A 26,129-nucleotide genomic window follows, 5' to 3' on the forward strand; every position below is an offset into this window, starting at 1 on the left:
TCCCTTGCATGTGGAAAAGACATTTGAGACCAGCAGTTATCTTCCAGTCATGTTGCATCATGGCCAAACTAGGCATGTTCTGGTATGCTGCCTACCATGAATCAAAACTATTTAGAACTCTCTGTCAGAGATTTAACTATGTACCGTTCCTGGGTAATCTCACATTGGCATGCACAATTCATTTGCTGGTGCTAGGGAGGACGAGGCTACCTCAGAGTGTCCTGCTCATGTCCTCTGCTCTTGGGCAGCAGCCGGGGCTGCAGGATGCTTTATTGCAAGCAGGAATTGCCAGACAACCTGGTAGAGCTGTGTTTGCAGCTCCCCATGCAGAGCAGGCGACTCTCCCCCAGAATGGCCCATCTGCCCTGGTGAGGCCAGGAAGGGTGATGCAGTTCTGGAAAGCTCTCCCTGTACAGAGGTCCTGTGTCCTACTGCTGCTTGTCTGTTGGCTCTCACAGCCATTGTATCAGAACCACATACCCTCTAAGCTGGGACTAAAGGCAACCACTCCTCACTGACCCCCACCCCTATTCTTTTCCACCACCAATGTGGCTGCACACATCAATGCTCCTGCCAGAGCTCTGCTTGTGTCAGCTCCTCTTGAAGTCAGCAATGGTCAAAGCCATGGGGAGTCTCTCCACTAAGGATGTGATGGGACCCTGAGGGCACCCACAGCCCTGACTGTCCCTGCCCAGGGATCCCACTTCAGCCCCCTGCAGCCATCAGCCCCTGCCCCAGTGATGCTGCAGCAGGGCCACAGCACTGCCCTGCTGGTCCATGGGTCCCACTGAGCCAGGCCCAACTGTGGGCTCACATCCCGCCCTGGCCTTAGCCTGTCCACAGGGAGGTGCCTGATGCCCAGGACTGAGGCTGCCCCCCTGCCTTCCAGCTGCCTGGCTTAGGGCAGTGTGCCACCATGAAAATATGGAGGCAAAGACAAACCTTTGAGACACTGTTTGTGACTGAAAGGACAGCTAAGTCTGAGAATATATTAGCTCCTCAGGGAAAGGGCAAGTCAAGATGTTCTCTGGCTCTGCCAAAGATGGATTCTAGATGCTACCTGAAGGACCCTCTGACTGAGCTGCGACCAACTTTAGAAAAAGTATAGGCCTTTCCTGAGCAGGGTTATTTCCACCATGACTTTAATCTCTTCATATCTATTGATGCTGATGAAGAAGTTATTTAGGAAACCCTCAAGCACTTTTACCTTTACGCAATGTTTCCCCCTAACCCACTGTTTTCACACTTAGAACACCAAAAACATTCTTGCTCAAGCTTTCCAGAAACAGTTTCACCTTTGGGCAGAGACTAAGCACACAAACTCTCAACCCAGAAAACCAGAAGTTTAAGGCTGTTCTGAGTAACAGAGGAGGAAAGCCCAGGGGACTAGAATGGAAAGAGTGTTGTGCAACATAAGTGATAGTCTGCTGCTTTTCACAGTATAACTAACTCTTACTTAATTTTCATTTCTTTTTCTAACAAATAAAGCTACTTCAGGATACAGATAGGGATAGCAACTGACCTTTAAAAAGGGCTGTCTCAAAAAAGATATTTAGGTATCACACGTGCATCTTGCAGCTCCTCACAGTTAGGCATCTGACTTCCAGAATAGTTTCCAGAGTTTAAATATTACATCCAGGAGTGGGGTTTTAGGTGTTAGAGAAATGTTAAGCTCATAAACCAGTCTCTTAGAGCCTTTTGGAGCCTTTCAAGTTAGGTGACAACTGATATGTGTTTAGGAGCAACTTCTTGTATTCAGGCATCCAGATTTCTCTAATTATTTCTATTCTCTCTGTTTGGGGCTGGAAATAAACCTATTTAATTGATTTAAACAGATTTCTTTCTTGCAGTAAACATGTTCTGGAGCCTGTAGTTGTAGAGATCCTAAATTTTCTACCCTTGCTTTTTCTTTATTGACCATGGCAGAAACTGATTGCATCAGATGATGTAACTCTAAGATATCTGAGATGTTTGAAATGGCTATGGAAGCCTTCATCTTTAATGTTTTATGACATGCTGATACTTTGGAAAGTTCTCAGCCTGCACATTGTTTACTGGTATCTTGCCACTTTGTAACTTGGATCAGTGAGGTTGCATCTAAATCAGATAGTTCTATTTGACTCTGATCTATTATCCTAGGCTTGTCATCATGGTACCCCTCTATTTAAATATACTTTCATTTTATCTTCAGGTCAGCAGTGCTTTTTGAGAAAATCCTAATCTAGATTTCTTACAAAGTATGTATTTTTTAATCTACTGTGCTCAATACAATTGATGACAATCAGTGTATGGCAAATAATCTTTCACAGAGGGTAAACAGAAGCCTGACAGAATTCAACACTTGTTACTGTCCATGCAATTTGTATCTTAGCTATACTAATATGTAACAAGACGTTTATCAGTTATGTACTGGTATTTATCAGTATTGCCATTTTTTGCATGCCTGGTCTAAAGATATGTTTTTCTGTTAATGGATATTGCAGATATTTTAGTTTATCAAAGGCTTTTCTCCTTTCTTCTTTAGTTGCAAGTCAAAATGCATTTTCATATTACATTTTCTCCAGTAGCAAAATTGATCTAGACAGTTCTTTTCCTTCCCTATGCCACTTGTTCCTGCTGCCACATCAATCTTCTGCTATGCTTTTTGTGCAAATGCAGCCATCTGTGGGGCAACACTGTAAGACAGATCGCTAAAATCAGGGGTGCTAAAAATAAACTCTCCAGGAAAAAAGAAAACAAATTGGCAAGACAGTTGAGCTGGAAAATGTAGGAGGGTGGTGAATCCCCAAACAAAGGGAGTTCTTCAGAACAAGATGAAAGAAAGGTCAGGGACACAAATGTGTGTGTCAAAAGGGGAAAGGTTGAGGAAGCCTCTTTTTCCCTTAAAAATTATGGACTCGAGACCAGATGATGGCAGAGGCTGCAGGAAATACACAATTATCTATAGAAAAAAGACTTTGTCTTTGCCAATTTTATGTGGAAGATGATGCTTGAATATTCAGATAAAGATTTCTAAGAGAGACTCAGATGTGGGATCAGAGACATGGAAACATCTACCCATCATATTTGATACTCTTCCAAAATAAGTTTAAAGAAAATACCATAAACACACGAAATTCTGGCCCAAGGCACTGGATTTTACAATACCTTTTCATATGAGATAGCAGTGTTTCATATGTAAGTACTGAAACTATAAGAGGCCAGCACTCTATATGAGCAGATATTGAGAGAAGGATATACCAAATTAAGATAAGTTGTCCATATCATACCCTTTCACCACCCTCTACCACTGAGAGAAAAAGCACTTTTTTTTTCTCAGTCCTGTCTGCTCACCTCTCTTGATGCTGATATGGTTTTTGCCCTTCTACGTTTGACCATGTGTTGTGCGCACTTATGTCTCCTTAGAACACACCACATGCGTTGCTTGGAGGGCAGTATTTTTGTATTCTGAGACAATATTTTGTACTTTTGTGCCAGCAGCTGAATTAAATACCAGAACGTTTTAATCCTAGATGTTCTCCAGAAAGTGTTTTGGAAAGACAGGCTTGTTTGCTTTCATAAATCTTGTATGCTTCACAAAATGCAGTGTGCATGAGGTATTTTCCTCTTTGTTAAAGGGTTTGAGCAGCCCCAACTTTTCCTTAATACCTCTTTGTCATCCTGTTCTAGGATAATAAGCAAGCAAGCAAACGTATCTTCTCTAAATATCATAACAAACCACTGTCAGTTTTTGTGTACGGCTTTGTGCAGAAAATATTCTCTTTCCTCCCTGTGCTTTCTGTGTTTTGTTAATTGACTATTTTGAATGCTTCTGATGAAAAGCACCTACTTGGCTGCAGGCTCTCTGCTGCAGAGCTCTCAGGAGGGTGGCTGCTTGAGGGTTTGCTTTGTACCTCATCAGCCTCAAGGAGAAACCATCTGATCACCACTGTGTCTGCTCAATCTCCCAGCGCAGAATTTTAAAACACCTGGGCTTCTAGCATTAGCCAAGAGACTTTAGGATATTTGTGCTGATTTGCTGAATCCCTTTGGACATTTAGAAAGTAATACATTGCTGCATTGCTTTGCATTCCTTGTTGCTGGTTTTTGTTTTATTGGTAGTTGCACATTTGAATTGGTAAAAAGGTTTGCTGTTCCTGCTCCAGTCAAAATGTTCACTGTCCCATCATGCTGTTCTACACACTAATCTTCCTGTTCCCCTCTTCATCTTCTTTCCATCATTTACTTCCACTCTTGCCTCTCCTTTTTCTCCCCTCATTTTATAAACTTCAGTTCTCTAATTCCATTTCTTTGTACCAAATCTCATATGTAAGAAAGTGGCCAAGACGTCACCCTGCGCAAACAGTATATTCTTCTGCATATCTTATCCATCTGAATACAATGGCACCACTTACACGCCTTGAATTACATGTACGTGTTTGCAGTACTGGAGCCTAAGTAACTTACCTAGCTACTGCCTTTTAGCATAAGGGAACTGCTGTGGTTTGTACACAACATACCAAAATTCCAGTATAATCTCATTGCTGTTACCCTCATTTTCCACTTCCCCACCCTGTTTGCTGTAATTGCCTATTCTGTCATTTCAGATTAAGTATCTCACCATGGAATGACTTGTATTCACTCTTAATTTGATGTACTGGAAGTAGTCCTATTGACTTAAATGGAACTATGCACACAAATAAAGGTAGGTATACATGTAAGCCTTTAACAGACTGTACACTGCAAATCGCACAGGAAAAGCAAGGTACATTTTATTCATTTTACAATATTTGCACACGGTAAATGCAGGCTGAGTAATCAATAACTTTTTCCAGAGTGAGCTTTCAGGTTTCATACCAGCTTAGCGGAGGCACCATAGGATAAACTCCAGTTCCAGAGAATTCAGGGATGACATGAGACAGTATGAATGATTAACTAAAGAAAGGGGAAAAAACCCCACATTATTTAAAACCAAGGTGATGTTTTTGTATGCAACTAGCTCTTACAACATGCCAGAGAACAGGCAAGAGGGGTCCGGAGCTGGCCCAGAAGCAGAGGTCAGGAGCAGACTGTGGGAGGGGGCAGCAGCTAAGACAGCTAAGCAGCTAAGGGTTGCGGACACAGGGAATCCCGCTCGAAGGTCGGTAGTAAAAGCAGACGGAAAACCGAGCGCTAGGGTCGGGTGAGCTACACAGCGCGGGGCAGACTGGGACCACAGCGGGGGACCGGCGCCCGGGGGGCCCCCGGGGCTGGCTGCAGCTCACCACGGGGCGCAGGGACATGCCACGGCAGGGAAGTTGGGGGCTGCTGGGCAAAATCCATTCCAAATGTCAAAGAGGGGGGTGAAAAAAGATTTGCCTGCATTTTGTAGCACGGAATCAGCGCGTTGCCGTTTCGGCGAGTGAATCAGCGTCATAACCTTATTGACACGCCTCGATAGGTCACTCCTCGCGGTGCACTTTCACATTTTAACCGGAACGGAGCCCGCGGAACAGTAAATAATTACTCTGCGTTGCCGCTGCTCTTGGCAGCGCTGCGGAGTCCGCGCGCACCGGCCCAGCGACCTGAGCACCACCGGGGAGAGGGGAGCGGACACCGCACGCCCGGGCCGGGCCGGGCCGGGCCGGGCCGGGTCAGACCGAGCCGAGGCGCGGCGGGGAGCTGCGGCAGGGGAAGGCGCCGCCGGCCCCCGCGCCCCGAGGGGAGCGCCCCGCCCTCAACGGCCGCAGGGAGAGGGCGAGGAGGCGGCACCGCCGTGCGCGTGAGCTCAGCGCGTCGCGGAAACCAACCACCCGGGCACCGCCTCCCCGCCGCGGGCAGAGCCGGCCCCGCCCCGCCCGGCCCCGCCCCGCCCGCGCAGCACCGCCCCCTCCGCTCCTCACACACACAGACACACACACACTCACATACACACAGGAGCTTCCTGCGCGGGGCCCGGCCCGGGCGGGAGGAACGGCGCCGCTTCCTCCCGCCGACTCGCAGGTACCGGGGGTGGGCCCGCGGCGGGGCAGCGGGTGCGGAGGGGCCCGGCAGTGGCGCGGGGCGTCCCCCGCCTCGGGCCTCCGCCGGCGGCCGGCAGCCGCCGCCCTGAGCGTGGCGGAGGGTGAGGGGTGGAGCGGAGCCTTTGAGCCGGAGCCGCCTCTGGGCGGGGGCCCGAGCTCGGGTGGGAGAGGGCGCGGGTGGATCTCCTCCGCGTCCGGGGGAGCCGCGGCCCAGGGGTGTCCCGAGGCCCGAGGGGAAGCCGGCGGCGTCCGCCGCTGCTCCTCACATTGCTGGAGGGTGAAGTCATCGCGCCCATTGTCTCCCCTCGGCTCCCCCCGGGCGGAGCGAGGGGGCCGTCCCGCCCCGAGCCGTGGCGGAGGAGGGGGGCACGGCCGGCCCGGGTGGGGCTGGCGTAGCGGGGGAGCCGACGGGTGGGTTTCGTGTGGCCTCGGCGCGGCGGGTGGGGGTGTGCGGGGAGGAGCTGCCGCCCGCCCGGGTGGGCCGCGGCGCCGCGGGGGGCCCTTCGCCGGGCGCCTCGCTCCCGCTGCCCGACAGCGGCCCTGGGGACTCTCGCACTTGAACTTGCAGGGCACGGGGAGAGCAGTGCTCGCCACTCCCGGGCCTTCGGCGCAGAACGGGGCAGGGTTCGCACACTCGCCTCCCAGAGTTTCTAGTTATCTCTCTCTGCTGTGCCGTCCACCCCAGGTCTGGTGAATCGGGGGAGTGGAGGCGTTTCGAGTGGCCGGGGGTATCGCATCTCGGCTGTAAAGGCGCTGGGGACACAAGCAGTTGCGGTAGCCAGTGTCTTGCCGAGTGTTTTCCTTGCCCAGGTCCTTCTGCAGAGCTGGGAGTTTTCCACCTAGCAGTGTACTATTGCAGGCGCATCTTGGAAGGATGGGGAAAAAAGGGTAACAAACAGTTTGAAATCCAGCGTGAGTGTACGTGAGCTGAGGAGGTGACGGTTGGCAAAGGGGAGGCGTCCCTCTGCCTTTCCCCTCCTGCTCCAGTGCTCTCTGACAGAAAGAAATGGGGCTTTGCCAAAGAGAAAGTAGTGAAGCAGAGTTATGGGGATGTGCCAAAGGGACAGCAGTTAGAATGCAGTTATTGCTGAGCACAGAAATCAAAATTTGAAGCCTTCATGCCCTTGTGGTTGCTTACTGGAAATGTGCCTGTGTTTCCCCGTGAGGAGCACAACAAATCTTGTTTCTGTTAAAATACCGTAGTTGGCATTGGTACTGATTAGTGTTTTATCTCAATTGCCATCAAGGACAGCGTTATTTATAAAAAGCAAAGGGCAGTTTGGAAGACGTGTCTTGCACTGTAGACAAAACTACTGATAATTTTTAAAAATATTTTTTTTTCCTTCAAAGTTGTGGGCTGTGGGGTTTTTTTTTTTCTTCTTTTTGTCAGCCAAAGAACCACACTTCAGTATCTGCTGAAATGTTATTTACTAAGTTTATTGGAAAAGAAGGTTTTCAGCTTAATATCCAGGTTAAATTGAAGTATAAATTCTGAATTGCCTAGCTAACAGAATTCACTTGCATGCTTAGAAATGATGGCAGTGTAACATTACCGAAGTTTCCAAAATCTTGCCATTATTTAACTGTAAACGTTTAAATGCTTACACTTAAAGCTTTCAGAGAGCTGAGAGAGCACTTTTTTTTTAATTGCATGTGTACGAGACCTATTTGGGTCAGAAAACGAAAACGAAAGTTTCACTTTTGCATAATGGCAATAATACAACTCTTAAAAATGAGTCCACTAAAAGGCTTCCATATGCATAACTCTGTATGCATATTTCTTGAAGTGTGCCAGAGTTTCGACTGTGTTTTACACAATTCAGCATTTATAAAGTGCTGAATTCTAGCTGTTATGTTGTCAGCTGTTTTTGAGTTTGAGGGCATCAGATCATCGTTTCTGAAAGAGGGAGTTGAAATGTGTATGTGTGGTTTTCTTCTCTTCCCTTTAAATCTATCAGACAAATGACACATTTCTTACGTAGAGCAATCATCAGATTTTGATTAATTATGCTTGCTGAGGCTCAGGAGGAAGGAAGATGCTTGACAGATGTATTTGTTTACCTTTGTAGTGTGTACAAATCCTGGTCTCTCTATTAGTAAATGAATCATTAACACTCCCTCAGCTATGGGATTCACAGCCAGCATTAATATATGCATTAGGAAAACTCGGTTTATGTGAATATTATCAACGTGTGAAAGAACACAAGCCCTTGAATTCTTTTGGCAGTTGGGTAGAGCCTTTTGTGGTGGAAAATGTGTATACTTTTTTTTGCTATTATTAATTACCAGCATTTAGCTGCTACTCTGCCTGACAAAAACTTCAGACTGATTTTGCTCAGTGGGCAGGGGATTCTTCCTAACCAGTCCAGGTTTTGGTTTTTCCTGTTTGCTTGGGCTTTTTTGATCCTTATTTAGTCATGCTACAGTATTTCTCACAAAGTTCCTCCCCCACCCCCCTTTCCAGGGGAACAAAGTAGGATGCCTAAATCTTCTCACAAGACTTCTGAATCCCAGTTTGGAAGTGCTAAGAAAGATTTTTGAACACTGAAATACAACTATACTCATTGTGAGGACAGTTTATTCTGGCCCATAGTCAGACATCGTAATTAGTGTTGTGATTTGTTTTCTGAGTTGTATGTAAACACCACATACGAGCCTAGTAGAATAAATTGTACCACCTGACTAAACCGAGTTGATGGATACATGTTTAGGCTCTACTCTTCTTAGAGTGATTTCTGCCTTGTAGGTGAGTTGCAAGTCAGTCTGGTTCCTTCTTAAGATGAGAGAAGATTCTTTGAAGGACTAGTAAAAATATTAATTCTAACGCTGGCTTATCCATAAAGAAGTTGATTTCAGATTTTTCTCTTTTTGTGTTTGTTTTAGCTCTAAGTTTCCGTTGTCCCTTCCGTGTTAACTGATGGAAGATGTGTAGCTGCATTGGTGGCATTGGTGTCCGAAACACAGCTTGAAGATACTGAGAATGGTGTTGGATCTTACATTGCTAAAAGCACCCGGAGGTAGACTTCCACCAAGAAGGTAAATTGTTACATTGAGCTTTAGAGAACTGGTTGCTGTTAGTAGTATTGCAGTGTATGATCCCCCCCACCATAGGAAGAATATGGAAGAGGGTGTATTAGTACCTCAAAAACATTTATTTTTTAATTTAATGTTCCTAATTTTTTTCCACAAGTGAAAGTTTTATCAGTGATTTAGTCTGTTAGTTCATTTCTAGTAGTTTGTGTTTTAAATCTTCAGTGAAATAATATTTAACGAAAAATTAAAACCTTTTTGTGTTGTGTATAGATTAGTTTTCAGCTATTGTGTGCTCTGCTTTAGCTCAAATAAAAATCCAAATAACTGTGAGTTTTAACTAAAGAGTAGAATTCAGAGTAGAATTTCAGTCTTCCCTTTGAAGGTTACTTCAGAAGATTTCTTCAGGCACTCTTTTTAAATTTTATTTCTTAGTGCTTTGTGATAAGTTATTGTATAAGTAGGTGTTTGGTCTATTGCTGATACTTATGGATTGATGGGTTTCTTCCAAACTTCTGTTAACTAATGTTCACCTCATTATCTCAGATTTTCTTGTAAGTTTATTCTTTAGTTGATGAGAAGAGTCTTTGTGAAGAGACTTCGCTCCTCTGAGTCATAAGGCAGCTTAGTCTTCATTCTTCAGTGATCTCTGCTTGTTTCATGTACATTTCTGGCACTTCTCAGGCACTGCAGAACTGTGCTTTACCTTGGTTTTGATTGCTGGTCCTTCTCTGGTGTGGATTGCTTGTTTTTCTTTCAGTGTGGGTACTCAAGGATCCAAAATAAAGCAGTGGATGTCTAAAAAGAGCTGTGAATGTTATGTGGGACTGGAATATTACAGGGCTGTACTAGAAATTTTCTTCCTATTGTGAATGTGGCTTATACCAGCTTTGGATAGTCTTTTGAGTTCTTCAGAGTAGAATTCAGAGAAGGAAAAAAAGTCATGAGATGTCATTTGTGATGTCACCCTTAGGTCTTTTCACATTAAGGTAGGTTAGAAGGGCCTTGGCTGTGTTTTGCTTCACTTTCATAGAAGTTGTCTCATACTTAACCCTACCTATAGGTTTATCCATGAAATAAGAAAAAGTAGGAGTACTTCAATTTTAGGTTACTTTTTTTTTTTTCCCCAGTGGAAAGCTTGCTGTCGGCTTTTCCACTCTTTAACTGTGGGTTGAAGTCAGTTACCTGCTGGGTGACTTACTAGCATCTTGTTGGACGGGTAGTCAGAACACTGCAGCTGTAATTGCCGTTTACAAGACAAGCAGCTGTAGATTTTCCTTTTTTTTTCTTTTCTAAAGGGTGAGTTTCCAACAGGTTCACTTCACATCTAGATACATTGCACCAATCTGGAAAACTGATATAAGGGTTGCTTTAACTTAAAGCAACTTAGCAAAGAGACCTAATGAAATGAGCTTAAATAAAAGTTACATATACACAGGTGTTTCCTCAGGCATTAAAACTTCCTCTCTTTAGAGGCCAGCATATCCCCTAATGATGTCTTCAGCAAGACATTTGAAGGGCATCTTGCAGAAATAAATGTTTATACCAATTCAGTTTGGTATAGTCACTTGTTTTTGCTTCCTAAGTAGAACACAACTCTTGTTAATGCAAGTATCCTGTTATTGTTCAGCACAAACTGTCATTGTGGGACTGTGTCAGTTCTGTTTCCATTTATAGTTAAGACAAATTACTGTTAAACATTTTTCCATAGGTCCTTTAGCTACTCCCGTAAGGCAGATTAGAGCTCATATTCTAAATTGGAGCCCCTGGCTGTCCCGTTCAGTTGTTCCATTTAGTGAATGAAGAACTGCTTCAGCAAAAAAACTAACTCTGGGGAAGCTGTCTGCAGTAAGAATCATGTTGCTTTGTTCTCATTGTGTTTCACTGATGCTGCATATCCTTAATAAATGAAAGTATCACTTTTAAGTTCCTCAGTTAATGATCAGGTTTTTCACATAAAACCAAACTCCGCAAGCCACAGAGTTAAGCTCTATTTTTATCTGAAAATGCTTAATCTGTAAGACAGTTCCAGCTATACCGTTTAGTGCCCTGTGTTAGATTTCTGGTGAGACAATTACCTTACCTCATCTATATTTTCAAGAAATGGTTTGTAGGGAGTGTGAAGTGGTTCTGCACCTTGGGAGATCTGCTGAACAGCAGATGTTCAGGTGGGACTGAAGATTATAGTTGAGGCATGAAAATTTTGCAATGCTGCCTGGCTAGTGTTTTAGATATGATGACATCACAGCAGTAGTGTTGCTACAGCTTGGTTTTGTTTTTAAATATTTATATAAAATAGCCTTGTTAACTGTCTGCTCTTAGGCAAATAAGAGCCTGCCTTGGCACCATAATGGTTGCATTCCAGAGGAAAAGACTACCGGTGGTGCCATGCCTACATGCGTCATGTTTCCTTTGCTGAAAGTACATGGTGCACAGAACTTGCAGTATGTTTCAGTGAAACTGGACAAGGGGAGGGATGTTCTGGCAGATCTAGTGCGGTATCAATCTGCAGAAGAAACATTTACACCTATTTTAGGAAATAAAAGGCTTTATTCTGTGAATTAGATAGTTGATGAATGCTTTGGGCTTTTTATGACCTGAAAATTGAGGGCCATATGCTCAGTCTATATTTGGTGCTGCAGCTCTTCCTTGTATCAAGCTCTAATTGTACCTTGACAGTATATGTTCTAGTAAGTATTAACTGAACATCTGTAAGGGAATAAATAGTGGCTGTAGTGAGACCACCCAACTGGTAAAGGTGGAGCTTGCTGAGAAACTTTCTTAAGGTCAGCCATGGGGAAGTATCTTACTTCCGGTCTGCCTTTCATATTTTCATAATAAGCATGCTATATTACGTTGATCAATGCAAAGAAATGTGACTGTCAAATGAACTGTGTTCAAGGTTAAGACTTTATTTTTAGACTGTGTACTGGAAAAATAACTTTTATCAAAGATTTCTCCTCTGTGTGTCCTGATGGAGGTGTTCTGACTTTGTGTTCCTCTACCTTAAGTTAAATATAAACAGAATAAAGCCTTTAAAATTTTTTTTTTTTCCTGAATTAAAGACCTTGCTTCAGTTTCCCAAGAAGAGCAGTTGCCTTCTCAGTTTCATTGTACCTGTGAAGCTGTATCTGATACTTACTTTTTGATTGACTTTGCATTTTCAAAAAAAAGAGTCAAGCTTTCCTTTATATGACACAGCTAAAAATACATCTTGGGAGACCAGAAGCCCTTTTACTCAGGGTCAGAGATGGAGGTATCAAACTTCTAGGTCCTTTTTAAGCAAAGGGATTTTCACTGCTTATTGCCTGTGAAGCCAGGCTGTTGCTTTCCTGAAGTGTAGGATTCTGCAGTCGGTGCAGGTTTATCTGTGGGGCAACATAAAGAAGAAATCTGCAAAGAGCTGTTGTGCTCACTGTGGTGTTTGTTTGTTTGTTTGTTTTGTTTGTTTTTAATTTTGCATCACCATAGTTTTAAGCCATCTCCATTTAGATTGAAGAATTTTTGAACTCGTGACCAGAAGTATTTTCCTTGAGTTCCTGCCTAACTAGTTACCTTTTTCCTCCTTTCTTCTGCTTCCTCTTCCTATTTGCTGTTGCTTTTCACTTTTTACCCCTTTACGTGGCAGTTTGCTTTTGTTCAGACTTTGTCTTTGGTAGTGGTGTGTAGCTGCAGAAGAGTAGACTTTGCCTTCTGTGACGTGACACCGGGCAGAAACTCAACCAGGGTAAGAATAGAAGAGAGCCCTGTAAGCTCAACACAGGACTCCCGAGTCTTTCCGTTATTAACAATTAAAGATGATTCCAAGATGAATTAGGTAATGGAGTAACTAACTAATGAAAAGCGAACAAGGATAAACAAAGAGAAAGATCCTGATTATTAGGATTACATGCTACCTGCCTGTCTGAAAAAGGCAGAATAAGCTCTCCTGTTTTCAGTGTTAATTTAGTTAGTAGAGAAGGTATATCTGGCACATACTATACCTTATCTTTTGCTGTTGAATTGAAGCTTTGCAAGGAGGTGGTGTTTACTGGGGAATGGGTTAAGAAATAGAAGCATCCTGTTCAGTCCTGTGCAGCTTTTTCTCTGAAACAGTAAGCAGTGAAAATGGTTTCTTTCCACCTCCTACACCCTGCCCTAATCAATATAATATCGTGGCTGGATTTAGGACAAGAAGTGTTGTCTGAGTAGAATATGAAGACAGTGACATGGTTTTGTTTTCATTGTTGCTTTTTTTTCTGTTGTTTGAGGTGTGAAGTATTGCTGTATTTTTTTATTTAGGGCTTTATAATCATATCCTTCTTCTTATCTCAAAGGTCATACAATATTACCTTTCTGTTTTAAGGATAACAAATAATTTATAAGTCAGTTTCAACCTGAACTATGTCCCGCAAGCTGTGGGGATGTTTGCACTGTATGGATTTTAAAGGCGTTACATGGAAAATGGCATATGCACAATACATGTAGAGCCACAGTATGCTGCATTCATGGGACACATTCTTTTAAACCTTCTGTAAATTTGCCTTTGGTAATCTCTGGTTGAAAGTTTTAAAAAAAAAAAAAAAAAAAAAAAGTATTTTGATATGGTTGGTGTTCCTCCTGAAACACATGAAATGCACCTCTTCAGAGTATGCAGAAGAACAGTTTTATGGGCTAAAAGTCATTCAGTGCAAGAACAAATTAGAACTCTGAAATGAGGGAACTTCCAGTTGGCTGTAGAGTGAGCAAAAATACAACACTTCATGGAAAGCTTCGGTAGATGGATGCTTTCGTCTGTAAAAAAGCAGTGTAGGTACTGAAGCTCTCTGTAAAATGTAGTCCTTTTGAAGTTAGAACTATTCACCTTTGAAGTTCAGCTGAAATGTGTGCTTACTTTGTACAGTATTGCTGTAGACTAGTAGCAGAATATGTCTGGCTTTGCATTATTTGGTAAGGAAAATAAAACCTTGGTTTGATTTGATTCCCTTCAAAAAGGGAGGTTATTAGATGTACCTTCATTATCATATGACTGTCAGGTCATCAAAGGAGTTAACTGCAGTATGGCTCCGAGTAAATATTGTCTAACTGTGTACATACTTGCAGTAATTTTAACTTCTGTAATAGGCATTCTGCAAAATTGCATTGTGAAGGTGAAGAGCAGCTCAGGCTTTAATAGTGTGTAGAATACAAGAACTCTTTCTAGTGTAAAGACAAGGAAGATGTCTTCAGGATGCTGGTAGTTCAACTTTGTTTCTCAGAAACCATGATAGTGAGTGCACTAGAAATGCTAGAAACAGGTGGGTATGGCTTCAGCAGCAATTAGATGGCTTATTTGCCCTGGTTTTGTAATGTGAAGGATTGTACATGTCAATAAAGTGAAACTGATTCTGCCATTGCATGCAGTTTATTGTCGTTTTAAGGTTTCAGGTAAAATTCTCAAATGTTAAGAAATGCCAGAATTAAGGCTGAAAAAGCAACCATAGTTTGCTTACTTTTTGTGCCTGCTTTTATTAAGTTGTAGTCCTTAATTACACAGCTGTGGCTTTCTGGTTTCTTTTTCTTTCCTGCAGAAGCATTCTTTAGAATACATTTGCCCTGTCCACTGGGAAGTCCATCTAGGTTGGGCAGAAATAAACCTAGTCTCTAGGGCAATTTTTTCCTTTGAATAAGTTTGGAGATATAATGAAAATAAAGCAGAAAACTTAGAAGATTTTCTTCATGCCTGATGGAGCTATCTGAGTCCTGGCTATGTATTATCAGTGGTAGTTACTTGTTTGGGGGGGGTGGTGTGTGTGTGTGTGTGTACAGAATTGATACTGCAGGTGTCTTTGAACATATAATTTGCTATGTAATGTAGCCTGAAAGAAATTAAGTTCTTTGGTATCTTGGATCAGGCACCTGAGGTTGGTAAATAAATCCATCCTTAATCATATGCTTTAATATTGTGTCTGTTAATAGGGATAATACCCATGCTACTTCAGTGGGATGAATGTGGTATTTGACTATTTCAGCAGTATTAATCTAACATACCAGTGCTCTGCAGTGGCCCATGAGGAAATCAATTCCTGCTTTCAATGTAGCATTATATGCAGGTTTGTTTTTTATATATCTCTCTCTCTATAGATATGTTGGGGGTATTTATTAGATAGGGGGCATGATGAGTAAGAACAAATAAAATACTGAGTAGTGACCTGATTAAATGTGAACCTGTCAAATATTGTGTAGGGTGAAAGGGGTAAGAGCCATGCAGTTTAACTGTCATAATGTTCTTCAGCATTCATTTCCACACTCCAGGGCTCAATTCTGTTTACTTTATGAAGTTGCTTCTAATGTAGTTTGTGTGCTGTTTCCTAGCTGTTAAAAATAATAATTGCAATCATATCAGCAGGTTTAGAAGCTACTCGCTAGGCAGACTGCTGCTATTTGAGCTAGTGGTATCTAATAATACTCTTTCATGCTTTGTAGGGATCAACCCTAGACAGTATGATCCATGTGCTTATGCAGAGGGTTTTATGGATGTCTTTGGACTGTGGAGGATGAGCACTAGAGGAAGCCATGCTTTGACAGTACAAGCTGCTTTCGCTGCTTTTTTTATTTGTCGCTAGCAGCATACCTTTTACTTTCTGCATACTTCACAGTGTTTTATCCAAATCTTATTCATGTGTAGTCAGTTAGGATTTTTGTTAGGAAGTTATCTTAGCCAATCCAAACTCATATCCTTTTCAATACCTAATCTAATGTCTCTATCTTTCTTGTCATTTGGAGATGCTCCCTCTCTGTTCCCAGTTCAATTGCTCTTTTAGGGTCTCTCTTACCTTTCCTCTGTGCTTGTTAGCTCATTTTCTTCTAGTGTTGTGATCAGCTAGTCTATTCTCCTGCCTCACTGGGTTTTCCATGAAATACGTTGTGTCTTACTTGTGCTAGAGTTCCCACATTACTTCCCTGAACAGCTCCTGTCCCTCTCCTCACTCTGTGATCCGTATTTATTTTTTTTTTAATTTAAATTCTCTCTAGCACTCTGATGGAGTTCAGCCATCCTATTCCTGTTTTGGTGCAGACTTCAGTTGCCCTTCTGGCAGCCACCACTTCCACTGTTGTTAGAATTGCAGCATGGTTTGGGTTGAAAGAGATTTTTGGAACACAGCCCTTGCTCAAAGCAGGGCTACTCCTAGTCAGGTTGCTCAGGATTGTGTCTAAGCAAGTTTGGACTATATCCATTTTTATTTCTATTTACTTATTTCCCCCTGGCCCCTCCTCTCTCCATAAGTTGAATCCTGCTCCGCCCCCCCTGCCCTCCGCTGTTTGATTAGAGTATTTTCTACATTGCTGCTACTTTGTAGTGGGATCTTAGAAAGGATAAGTCAGTTTCCTAGCTTTATGTTCTGGTACTTTGACCCAGCATACTGTATGCCTGGAAGTGGGAGAACCTGTTTGATTCCAGGCTGGATCAAGTTTGGGAGAGATTTTTAGCAGATGAAATACATGCTTTTTGCTGAAAATCATTTATCTTCCTCTCCCATTCCCCAGAACTTGCAATATTTGCTATATTAGCCTTGCTTGGAAGGCTGATAAAATGTACATCCTAGATACATAGGCCAGAATTCAAATTCCAGCTTTGAAGTGTGCTTGTGCTAAACCTTTTCAGAGGAAATATGGAAAGTTTTTTATTTCTTATGTAAGATTTTCGTCATTAAAGTGTTGTGTTTAAGATGTGTGGGGTTTTATTTGTTATTGGCTTAAGTAGTTTGGTTGAAACAAGAGTGCTGAAGAAGATCGTAGTACACAACTTTCAGCCCAGTTTTCCTGAGAAGATTCTGAGCAGCTTTGGAAATAGTGGGAAGCGTCAGTCAGTCATAATGATAGAGTTGCTAGCCTTTCTTTTAACAAGAAATGATTGTCTTTTGAAATAAATGAATGACTTGACTGTAAAAATGAGGTGAGTCACAGTGAATTTAACTTCTTATTACTTTAGCTTTTGTTTTCAGTAGCATGGTTATATTTTCCAATTTGACTTAATCTGACTGTCTGCTTACATTCTCCTCCCCCATAACATCTGCTGTTTAACCATGAAGTGCTATATCCATCCTTGCTTTAAGCCTGCTGCTGCCTTTTGTAGGAGTGCTGCACTCTTTTGTGCTGCTGGTATCTGGCCTGTAGAGTAAGTTCTGGTAAATGATTGCCTTTTGAGAGTTAGTCCCACAGAATAGTGTAGGAAGCTACTTTGGAAGCTTAGGTGCTATCGTAAGGAGATTGTTAATTTAGCAAATAGCCACGGTGGTTTAAAATGTTAAACCTGTTACCACTTCCTATTTATTAATGTCTTCCTCTTGGAATTTACTCACCTGCAGCCATCAATATAATGAAATGAATGCCCCTATTTCCATTAATATGGAGATATAGCTTAAACCTATTTTATAGGCCCTTTAAACTGAACATCTGAAGAGTGCAAGGTGGCCCTGTTCTGAATTTCTGTGGCAGGCATGTTAACCCACAACAGAGACAGCATGCGCAACTACTCGTACTAATTTAAACCTTTTAGGCTAGTTCAGTAGGGCTTCATCTGTAGGACTCTCCAACTACGTAGTGAAGCTTCCTGAGCATATAGCCCCTGTATACCAGAGCATCTTGCTCTGGGCATTGGAGAAGGCTCATTCCCTTTAACATTCAACATTTTAAAATGCAGGAAAATAACTTCTTATCTATCTACATTCCTGTAGAACTTGTCTGCTATGTTTCTGTCCACATCAGGTTGCTTCGTGCGTTGTTGGAGGAAATTATATTAAAATATTAAACCCCTGTAAGTTGCCTGTCTGCACATTAATATAATTTTGTAAATGTATTTTTTTCCCCACTAAAGTATGTTTCTTAAAGTTATATATATCTTAATTAGTCTTAACTCCAGGTGTTACTGTAACTTAAGTGCTAACTGGCTTATACAATAAGTAAGTTTGAACTAAAACTGAGGGCATCTGGAAAACACCATAGTGTCTTATGGAATTCTGCAGTCAAGCTTAAAGGTTTTTGGTTTTGTTTATAACTGTCATATCCCTAGGTATTTTACTATTTAATTGTAGTGATGTTGAGGATTTTCTCCATGTATTTACAACTTGAAGTGGCATTGGTGTTTTCCTGGTACTGTGGTTGTTTAATTTTGTGCTCAGGGCCATAGAGCAGAGTGCTTGCTAGTACTGTGGAATAACTCTGCGGTTGCTTTCCTTTTGTAAAGTAGTAAGATAAATATTAAAGTGTATATTCCAGCAGGTAACTTAAATGTTTGAAAGATCTCCTGTGCTGACATAAAGTTGCTTTTTTTTAAGAAACTTAAATAGCTTTTCAATGAAATTATACACCTGCTTCCTCTAATGTATTTGTGTAACTATTTTCTTTGGAACTGTAAGAGGAAATAAAGGGTTTCAAATAAACAGCAAAGCTCCTGACTTCAAAGAACTTCCTTCAAAAGTGAAATAACTTCACTTTCCTTTCTTAAATGAGTAAAACCCAAACATACTTTACCTTGTTACATGTTTCATTAATGTGTATAAATCTAAAGGTATTTTCATCTTGGGTCTTCTATAGGAAAAGAATTATTAGTATAGGGCACCTTGAGTTAGGTTACATTAAAGATACGGTTTAGGGGTACACTTGGTAGTGTTAGGTTAATGGTTGGACTCAATGATCTTGAGGGTCTTTTCCAACCAAAATGGTTTTGTGAATTAATGTTGGAAAAGATTTACTGAATTTATTCTCATCTGTTGCCTATCTTTATTATGGTGATGTAAAAAGAAAAGTCCTCCTTGGAAATGAGCTCCCTGGATGAGAAGAGGCAATACAGATAATTTTTTCTGCAGTGAGGCTGCAGGGCAGTGTCTCTTCTTCTTCAATGACTCCTTACCTAGAGTATCCCAAAAATAGACTAGATAGCATCTGTTCTCATGCTCTGCTTAACCAGGACATTGCTTGAGGAATATAATTAAAACATAGTTTTTACTGGCAAAGGCTGCTTAATTAGGATGCCTGCAGATATTTGATCTTCAAATAAGCTTATATATACACACAGATCAAATGTTCAGAAGTGTTGAACACCCATTTCTTTTCATTGTTCTTACAATAACTACAGTACTAAATGCTTCTGAAATTCCGTCTTGGTTAGATTTCTTCTGCAAATCTGACCTGTAAGGGCCACTTTCCCCTGTCCCCTTAGGATGCTGAGTGTATGTGCTGTGTTTGTAAGTGTATGTTTAACATTTTCAAAAACTTGATGCTTTTTATTTTTGTTCTGGTCTATTATCCAAACTTTTTATTAAAGTGTGCTCCTTTAATCCTACGCTCTGTAATACAGCGCTTTCATCTCCTGGAAATAATGTAATTTTTAAGATTTCTATCAGTTCAGCTCTACTTCACAGCAGTTTTTTGGTAGATGGGAGAAACATTTTCTGAGTCTATGATGAGTGAAATATTTTATTCTTATTGACAAGCCAGACCAGTTGTAAATTACATACGAATACAAGGACTATGTTTTATATACCAAATACTGGCTCTAGCTCAGTAATTGGTCTGACTTCCTCTTGCTTTTAATCAGGGCATATTATTAAATAACATAAAAATTTTTAAATTATTGGGAAGGAATCCCTGTCACAGCAGATAAAAATGTACTTTGTTACATTAGAATCAAGTCACCTTTTTTTTTTTTCTAAGGAAGCTTTTCTTCATAAGCTTGGTATTGGTTAGAGTAGGTTAGTATGCTTACATTGTAATAAAGTACATTGCTTTCCATCCTGTGTTTGGTGTTTTGGGAAGGGTGTTTTTTAAGAAAACGTTTGTTAGAAAACTGAAATACTAATGTATATTTAGGTGGCCCTAAAATTTTAGCTTCAAGGCTATATGTTTGGTTTAACACTCTTAAGCTTTAAGTTAATAGTTAACTCTGAGTAAGCTCACATTCCTCGCCGAAAATGATATACTAATACTCTCTTTAAAAGGCAGAACTTTGAGTTACTGGAGCATCTGACATCCAAGGCATCAGTTTGAAAAATCTCCCCTCTTGCCAGCTGTGGTTGCAAACTAATTTATAGCTAATTAATATATCTGAGGCATTTAATGATGAAAAAAGGATTTAGAGTAAAAATAATTGTTTTGCATAATAGGGTTGCTATTACAATATTAGATATTTTTCTTTAATTCAGTGATCTTGATAAAAAGTGTGGCCTATTTTAGGTGTTATATGTAATCAGAGGGGAATATGCAAATAGCAGGGAGTTACTTCACCCTGTGCTGTATATGAAAACAAAGGGAATTCACTTCTGAGCCACCTGGTTTGACTGTACATTACCTGCTTAGGTATCTTAAGAAAATTTAGCAATATGCAGAGTATCAGAATACTCTTTTTCTCCTGTAGCTGATACAGTGATTGACAAGAAGTCAAATTTCCCTCTGCCTTTGTAACAAAACAAAACCAAATCCAAGTCCCTTCCCCAGTCCAGACAGGGAGAGGACAGAAGTTAGGCATTGGGCTGGGGAGACACAATGATTTCTGACCCCTGCAGGTGGCCAGTGAAAGCTTTGCAGTCTGGGATTAAATCACTGAATTGGATACCAGTGTCAGCTGAAAGACATCCAGCATGTTCCAGGGGGATTCTATTACAAGCTTAATAATGCTTCACAAAACCCATACCTGCTCAGGATGCAGTTCTGCTTGTTTTTTTCCCCCTTGTACACTAGTTGGATTATGGGGGAAAATTATTTTAGTCCAAAGTTGAAATTCAAGGGATTGGTGTGGTACCTAGTTGTGGTTATAACCTGATTCTGTTCCTCTGTATATGCAGTTAGTCATCTTAAAAGGTACTGTGACATCCTCAGTCAAATAATCCAGCTTTTGGCTGCCATTTTAATTTTTTGTGGAAAGACATTTTCCTGAGAAATTGGCTTTTTTTTTTTTCAATTTTATTTTATTTTTTACAGTTATTTTTTTGCTCCTCTTAAATAAGAAATAGGGCAATCTTGAAGTGGTGCTCAAGGATGACAGGATTTTGCACTTGCATGAGAAAGTGATTTCAGAACTTGAGGTTTATTTCAGTTGTTGGTGTCATCTTATTTCTTAATGAAGTTCATTGAAGGAAGTCTTAGTGGAATGCAAATGCTGTATCAACAGCTTATCTGTAAAACGAAGTCCCGGAGTTCAAAATAGAGCCCGTCGTGCAAAGCTGGAAGGAAAATGAAGGGTTCACTGTAATTCAGCACTCATGTTTATTTGGCAGCCCTCCCGTCTTTTCTTATCTTGGCTGCTATTCCATCAGGCAGTGCACTTATATATGGATCACTTAAGTCCCATTTATTCCACAGCCAGCTGAAAATGTGTCGCATCAGAAAGACTATGGAAGAAACCTGTGATATGCCATAATAAAGAAGAAGACCCAAATTTGTTTTCCTTCTCTGAACAACCCATAGTGACTGTCTGTTAAAACTGTGATTTTTAGATCAATTTGTTGAAGTTCCTGTCACTTTAAAAAAGAATGAATCTTATGTAAGACCAAAAAATTTCATGATGTTTCTTCTCAAGGTTTATTATTGCAGTCTGATTCATTTCCTGTTTTTCTGCTAATGCACTGACAAAAGCAGAAACAAATACCCTTCAATCCTTTGTAAATCTAGAAAATATGTAATTTACTGTATTGCAAGTGGCTGTGTGTAGCTGCAAATGATGCGGAGATTAATACAGTAGTTCCCTCTGTCAGTCTCTAGTCATGCACTTGCTTCCCTGGCTAACCCCGCTGTTCCAAGGTTTCGCATCTCTCTAGGTGACAATTCTGTTCAGGTGTGAGAAGGATGAGGACAAGAAGATGTGCAGTCAGATTAGTAGCAAATTAAGTACCGATTTAAAAGGAGTAATTTTTTTTGAGCTGTGTTTCATTAGGCTGTTGCGCTCATTGCCATAGACTTTCTTGGGGATTCACTGCATTGAGATTTGATACTTATATGGATGGCAATATAGAAAATGCTAGAACATACTGACAGGGAGATAAAATTTTTGGATTTGAAAGCAGTCTGACAGGTTAAGAGTTCATGTTTAGGGCATGAGCCCAATGGGAGATGTCTTTCACCTTTCATCTTCACTGTAGAGTCCTACATGCTCTGGAAACAGGATCCTGTACTTGTGCAACTTGTGCTCTTATGTTCTGGTGACCTTTGAGGGTAGTTGGGAATGTCAGTGATGAATGAAATAAAAGTGTGTTTTTTCTCATAGTTACTGATATCTAGAGTGATGCTAAAATTGTAACATTTTAATAGATTGTAAAATGTGTAGTGTTTGAGTAAAATATAGATATGCAATATATGTTAAAGGTGTATCAAAAGATTGCCTTACATAAAAGCTAAATCCTATCCCTTTCAAGTGAAGGCTGGAAAAAGATAAGCACTTCCAGTAGGATATATATATGATGCTATAGTTCATGCTGTAATTCACAAATTTCTGAATTAGGAGACAGTTGGAAGTTTGCAGTTTCTTCTACAAAACATAATCAAATGAAGTAATTGCTTAAATGACTTTTTAAAATTAAATTCGGGATTACAGTAGCATAGTATTTAAAGCCTTTTTGAATTTGTATTTCAGAATTAGTTTGAGTCATGGTATAGCAGGCTTGGTCTTGTATTTATTTCTCAGGGAAGGCTGCTTCACTTTGGAGAAGCAAAGGCAAGACCTTTAAGCTTTTAGGTTCTTTTTATAGTGAACTTTTATATGTGTAGATGGTTTTATTAGGTGCTTAACTATAAAAAATTTTATCTAAAAGTACTGACCTTTTTCTGTTATGGTTTATGAAGTTAGTATTGGAAATGTCATTAAGTTCTTTGAGATTGCTTTTGTCCTTTTTTTTTATCAAGTATTTGTCTTCCTTCTAGATCAGTGGGTCCTTCAAGGATGAGAAAGAATTTACTCTTGAATGACATCAAATATCTCCAGGCTACCATTACAGACCATGTATTTTGCTGAGCAAAGGAAAATTTAAGGGCTCTTTTTGCAGTGATGTCAGTCATATGGAGGGTATTGTACTGTAAAATGAGCAGTGGATAAAAGGGAGAAACAAAATCTTTTTCTAATGATGTAGTCGATGGATATTTGAGAGAGAGTGTGGGGATATGTATGAGGGAGGAAAAAACATGCTTTATTTGTGCTCCAAATGGTGGTGGGATTTATAAATTACTTTAAGGATAGCCATGGTGATGAGACTGAACTGGTGTGCTATATATTTTACAGTAGAGTCAAATGAGTGCGAGTTGTAAAGTTACTGTGGCTTAATGCTTAGTAACTTGGACATAGGAGGCTGACCGCTCGTGCGATCCCAGGCTGACTGTGAGATAAGGCACATTCTGTCTGCCATCAGGCTGTTCAGTGCGTTGTTTATGTGAGAGCTTGGGAAGTCACATTATCTGTCTGCCTCAACCTCCTACCTGTAAAATAAGAGCGATGCATCCTTTCTCTTTGTGCTTTGTGTTTAGAATTTACACTATATATGAAAAGAAACACACACATGCTAAGTGTATGATGTAGTGGAAATGGTCCTAGTAGGTGTAGGGCTTGCTGTCATCAAGTAAGCAACGTATTCATCAATACAATGTTTGGAACTGACAGTATCTTCTATAAATAAGATTGTTTAAGATTGTTTAATACTTCACATAATGAAACCAGGCATCCAGGTTTTTTATTACATTTCATTCAAAATGTAGTTGGTCTGAAGCATCTATATTTTGTGGCTCAGCTTGGATATTTAAACAAACAAAAGCCTCGCCAAATATTTTTTCTGAGAATGCAGAGAAAAGGTTTTCTTATTGCTTAAAAATATAATCCCTTGCAACTGTTCTGAGAAAGTTATAATATCTGTGTTTGGGAGAAGAGGTGGTTGTCTTTTTATTCTGTTTTCTTTTTTTATTTTTAATTTGCTCCTTAGAGAAGCCTTGTTTTGTGTTTATTCTTTCCTTGTGCAAACTTGGAAAGAATGGCAAATTTTTAGAAAATGGTTTTGAGTACTTTCTTTAAAGACTGGTTGGTGTGCACCTAAATTCCTGAACATTTCACATACAACTGGACTTTTTCAGCTATTGCAGCAATTGGTGAGATACTTAAATTTTGTCTCCCAGCTGCCAGGCATCGAGTCATTAAATAGAGACCCAAGTGAGACAGAGAAATGCTGCTTCTCCCAGGTCAAGAGGCTTAAAGTGGAAGATGCCTACCTCCAGTTCAGAGGAGGTAGGGGAAAAGGTAGTAGGTAGACGCAACAGAGGAGGGAGAAAGAAAAAGGATGTGTAGGCCATGAGGAAGAAAAGGTTGCATGCTGGGATAGAACAACTGTGAAGACTGATAATACTGAAACAGCTGCTTTTAATTTTTTTCAGATCAAATCTCCCTTCTTTTTATGATAGCTTTTCCTATTTGCCATTATTGTTCCCCTCCTGCCCTACATGTATTTCTGTAGCTTTCAAACTTGAGCAAAAGAAAATGATAGAAGAAGGGACTGCTCACAGGTGTTATCTTTAACTCCCGCTAAGTACTGGACAACACCAGGGCCAGCATAGTGTCATTGTGGATTTGGTTCCTAGGGATGGAGGATTGGGAAGGTTAAATGAAGCTTAGCCCTGGATAGCTCTCTAAGCTAACACCCCGGGTCTGCTGTTGCAGGTGCATGGATTTATTTCACAATTTCTTGTATTCCTCCACTGAGATGTATTCCACAGCCCCTAGTTTGAAAACCACTGCAGCAGATTGTAGTCTCCTTGAGGGAAGGCATGCTTCTAGGTTTGTTTTCCTCTTGAAAGGCCTTATGAAACCCATGGGCCAATATTAATCAAATCTGTAATGGGGATAAAAGTTTTAAAGAGAAGGTAATTCTAGCTAATGCTAGCTAACTCTTCTCATTTGGTATCTGCACATTACTAAATTCTACAAAATTTTAAGAGAAATTCTTATGCCGTATCATCAGAACAAAATATTGTTCACATTTAAATCATTATAGACAACAGCCACATTATTTGGATCATGTTTGGGTATAAACTTGGGGTAGGAAATGCTGGAATGAGGAGTCTATGGTAGCCTTAATTGTAGAGTGTTTATGTGGTGTTGGGCAAGGCCCTTATAGAGTAGTTTGGTGTTTGTTTTCCTGTATGCCCGTCTTTAGACATTCAGGTGTTGATCTGTAGGTACCTACTGCTGTCAGTGCTCAGTATAAGTTTTGAACCTACACATTTCTATACGAGAGAAAACAGCCTTACAACTGGGGCAGACTGCAGTACCTTATTTCAGGTGGCAGTTTCAGCCTTGGTGTCTGTTTCCCATTTTGCAGATTTTGAAAAAATAATTCTCCATTGCAGAATTACCATGAAGATTTCACAGGAGTGCTCTCAAGATTGATTCATTAATGGTTTTGAAGCCATTAGTCTGGTAAAAATATCTGTGGACTTGTGTGATATTTGTGAATTCAGTGTTGTATAATGCTGTTGTAAAGCAAAAAAGTGTGCAATGCATAAGGTACGTGACCTTTAATAGGGAAATGAGAAGTGACCTCATTCTGTGGGTGGCTAGCTCCAGAAAAATCAGTATGTCTGTGTGATCCTACAGGAAGTTCAGAAGCCAGACCCAGCCTTTAGGATACTTCCATCTGGCTTCGTGCCCTTCTCCCCAAGACCTGGAACAGGCTGCTAGAGCACTAAGTGGCATCCAAAGAGCAGTAGTCTTCTGTCTTCTCTCACTGGAGTTCACTTGCCTGGTGCTATACTTGCAACTTGTCCCTCTAGTGAACAGCCAGTTGCTCGGGTGGGAAGCAGCCGGCCCTACTTAATCTACACATCTGCCACAGCACCCTGGCAGTTGCATCTCTGTTGAGGACAGGGGAAGAAATGTCCCTGAAAGTGGTGACGAGGATCAGATAGTCCCATCCAGCCATTATGTGCTGATACTAGAACAGCATTTGCATTGTCTTCCAGTGCAGCAACTACACAATCAAGTGGATGGACAGGGGATGCTGAATTTAGTTTTTATGGACAGCTTGCATTCTGGTATCCTTAATTTTTGAGCACTCAAGTGTACCATGTTAAATGTCCAAACAGTTCTTAGTGTAGCTTTGTGTGTTTCTGTTGTCCGTAGAGTATTTGATA

At 40.9% G+C, this 26,129-nt stretch overlaps 1 protein-coding gene and 1 long non-coding RNA gene across 3 annotated transcripts in view; one reads left to right on the forward strand and one right to left on the reverse strand.

Annotated features, from left to right (window-relative positions):
- Positions 1–4,729: 4,729 nt before the first annotated feature.
- On the reverse strand, positions 4,730–6,088 carry LOC115605841. The gene is made up of 2 exons (XR_003990743.1): positions 5,886–6,088; positions 4,730–4,914 (listed from the first exon to the last, which is right to left on the reverse strand). It is a non-coding gene; the product is annotated as an uncharacterized LOC115605841 (long non-coding RNA).
- Positions 5,810–26,129, forward strand: part of RNF19A (ring finger protein 19A, RBR E3 ubiquitin protein ligase) — a 57,742-nt gene continuing 37,422 nt past the window's right edge. The window contains exons 1-2 of one of the 2 annotated variants that reach the window (XM_030480870.1): positions 5,810–5,961; positions 8,865–9,017. The gene's annotated coding sequence lies outside the window, so the exon portion shown is untranslated. The remainder of the gene's footprint in view (positions 5,962–8,864; positions 9,018–26,129) is intronic. The other variant, XM_030480861.1, reaches the window with a different exon arrangement.

The sequence above is a fragment of the Strigops habroptila genome, chromosome 1 (assembly GCF_004027225.2).
Source record: "Strigops habroptila isolate Jane chromosome 1, bStrHab1.2.pri, whole genome shotgun sequence".
Lineage (NCBI taxonomy): Eukaryota > Metazoa > Chordata > Aves > Psittaciformes > Psittacidae > Strigops > Strigops habroptila.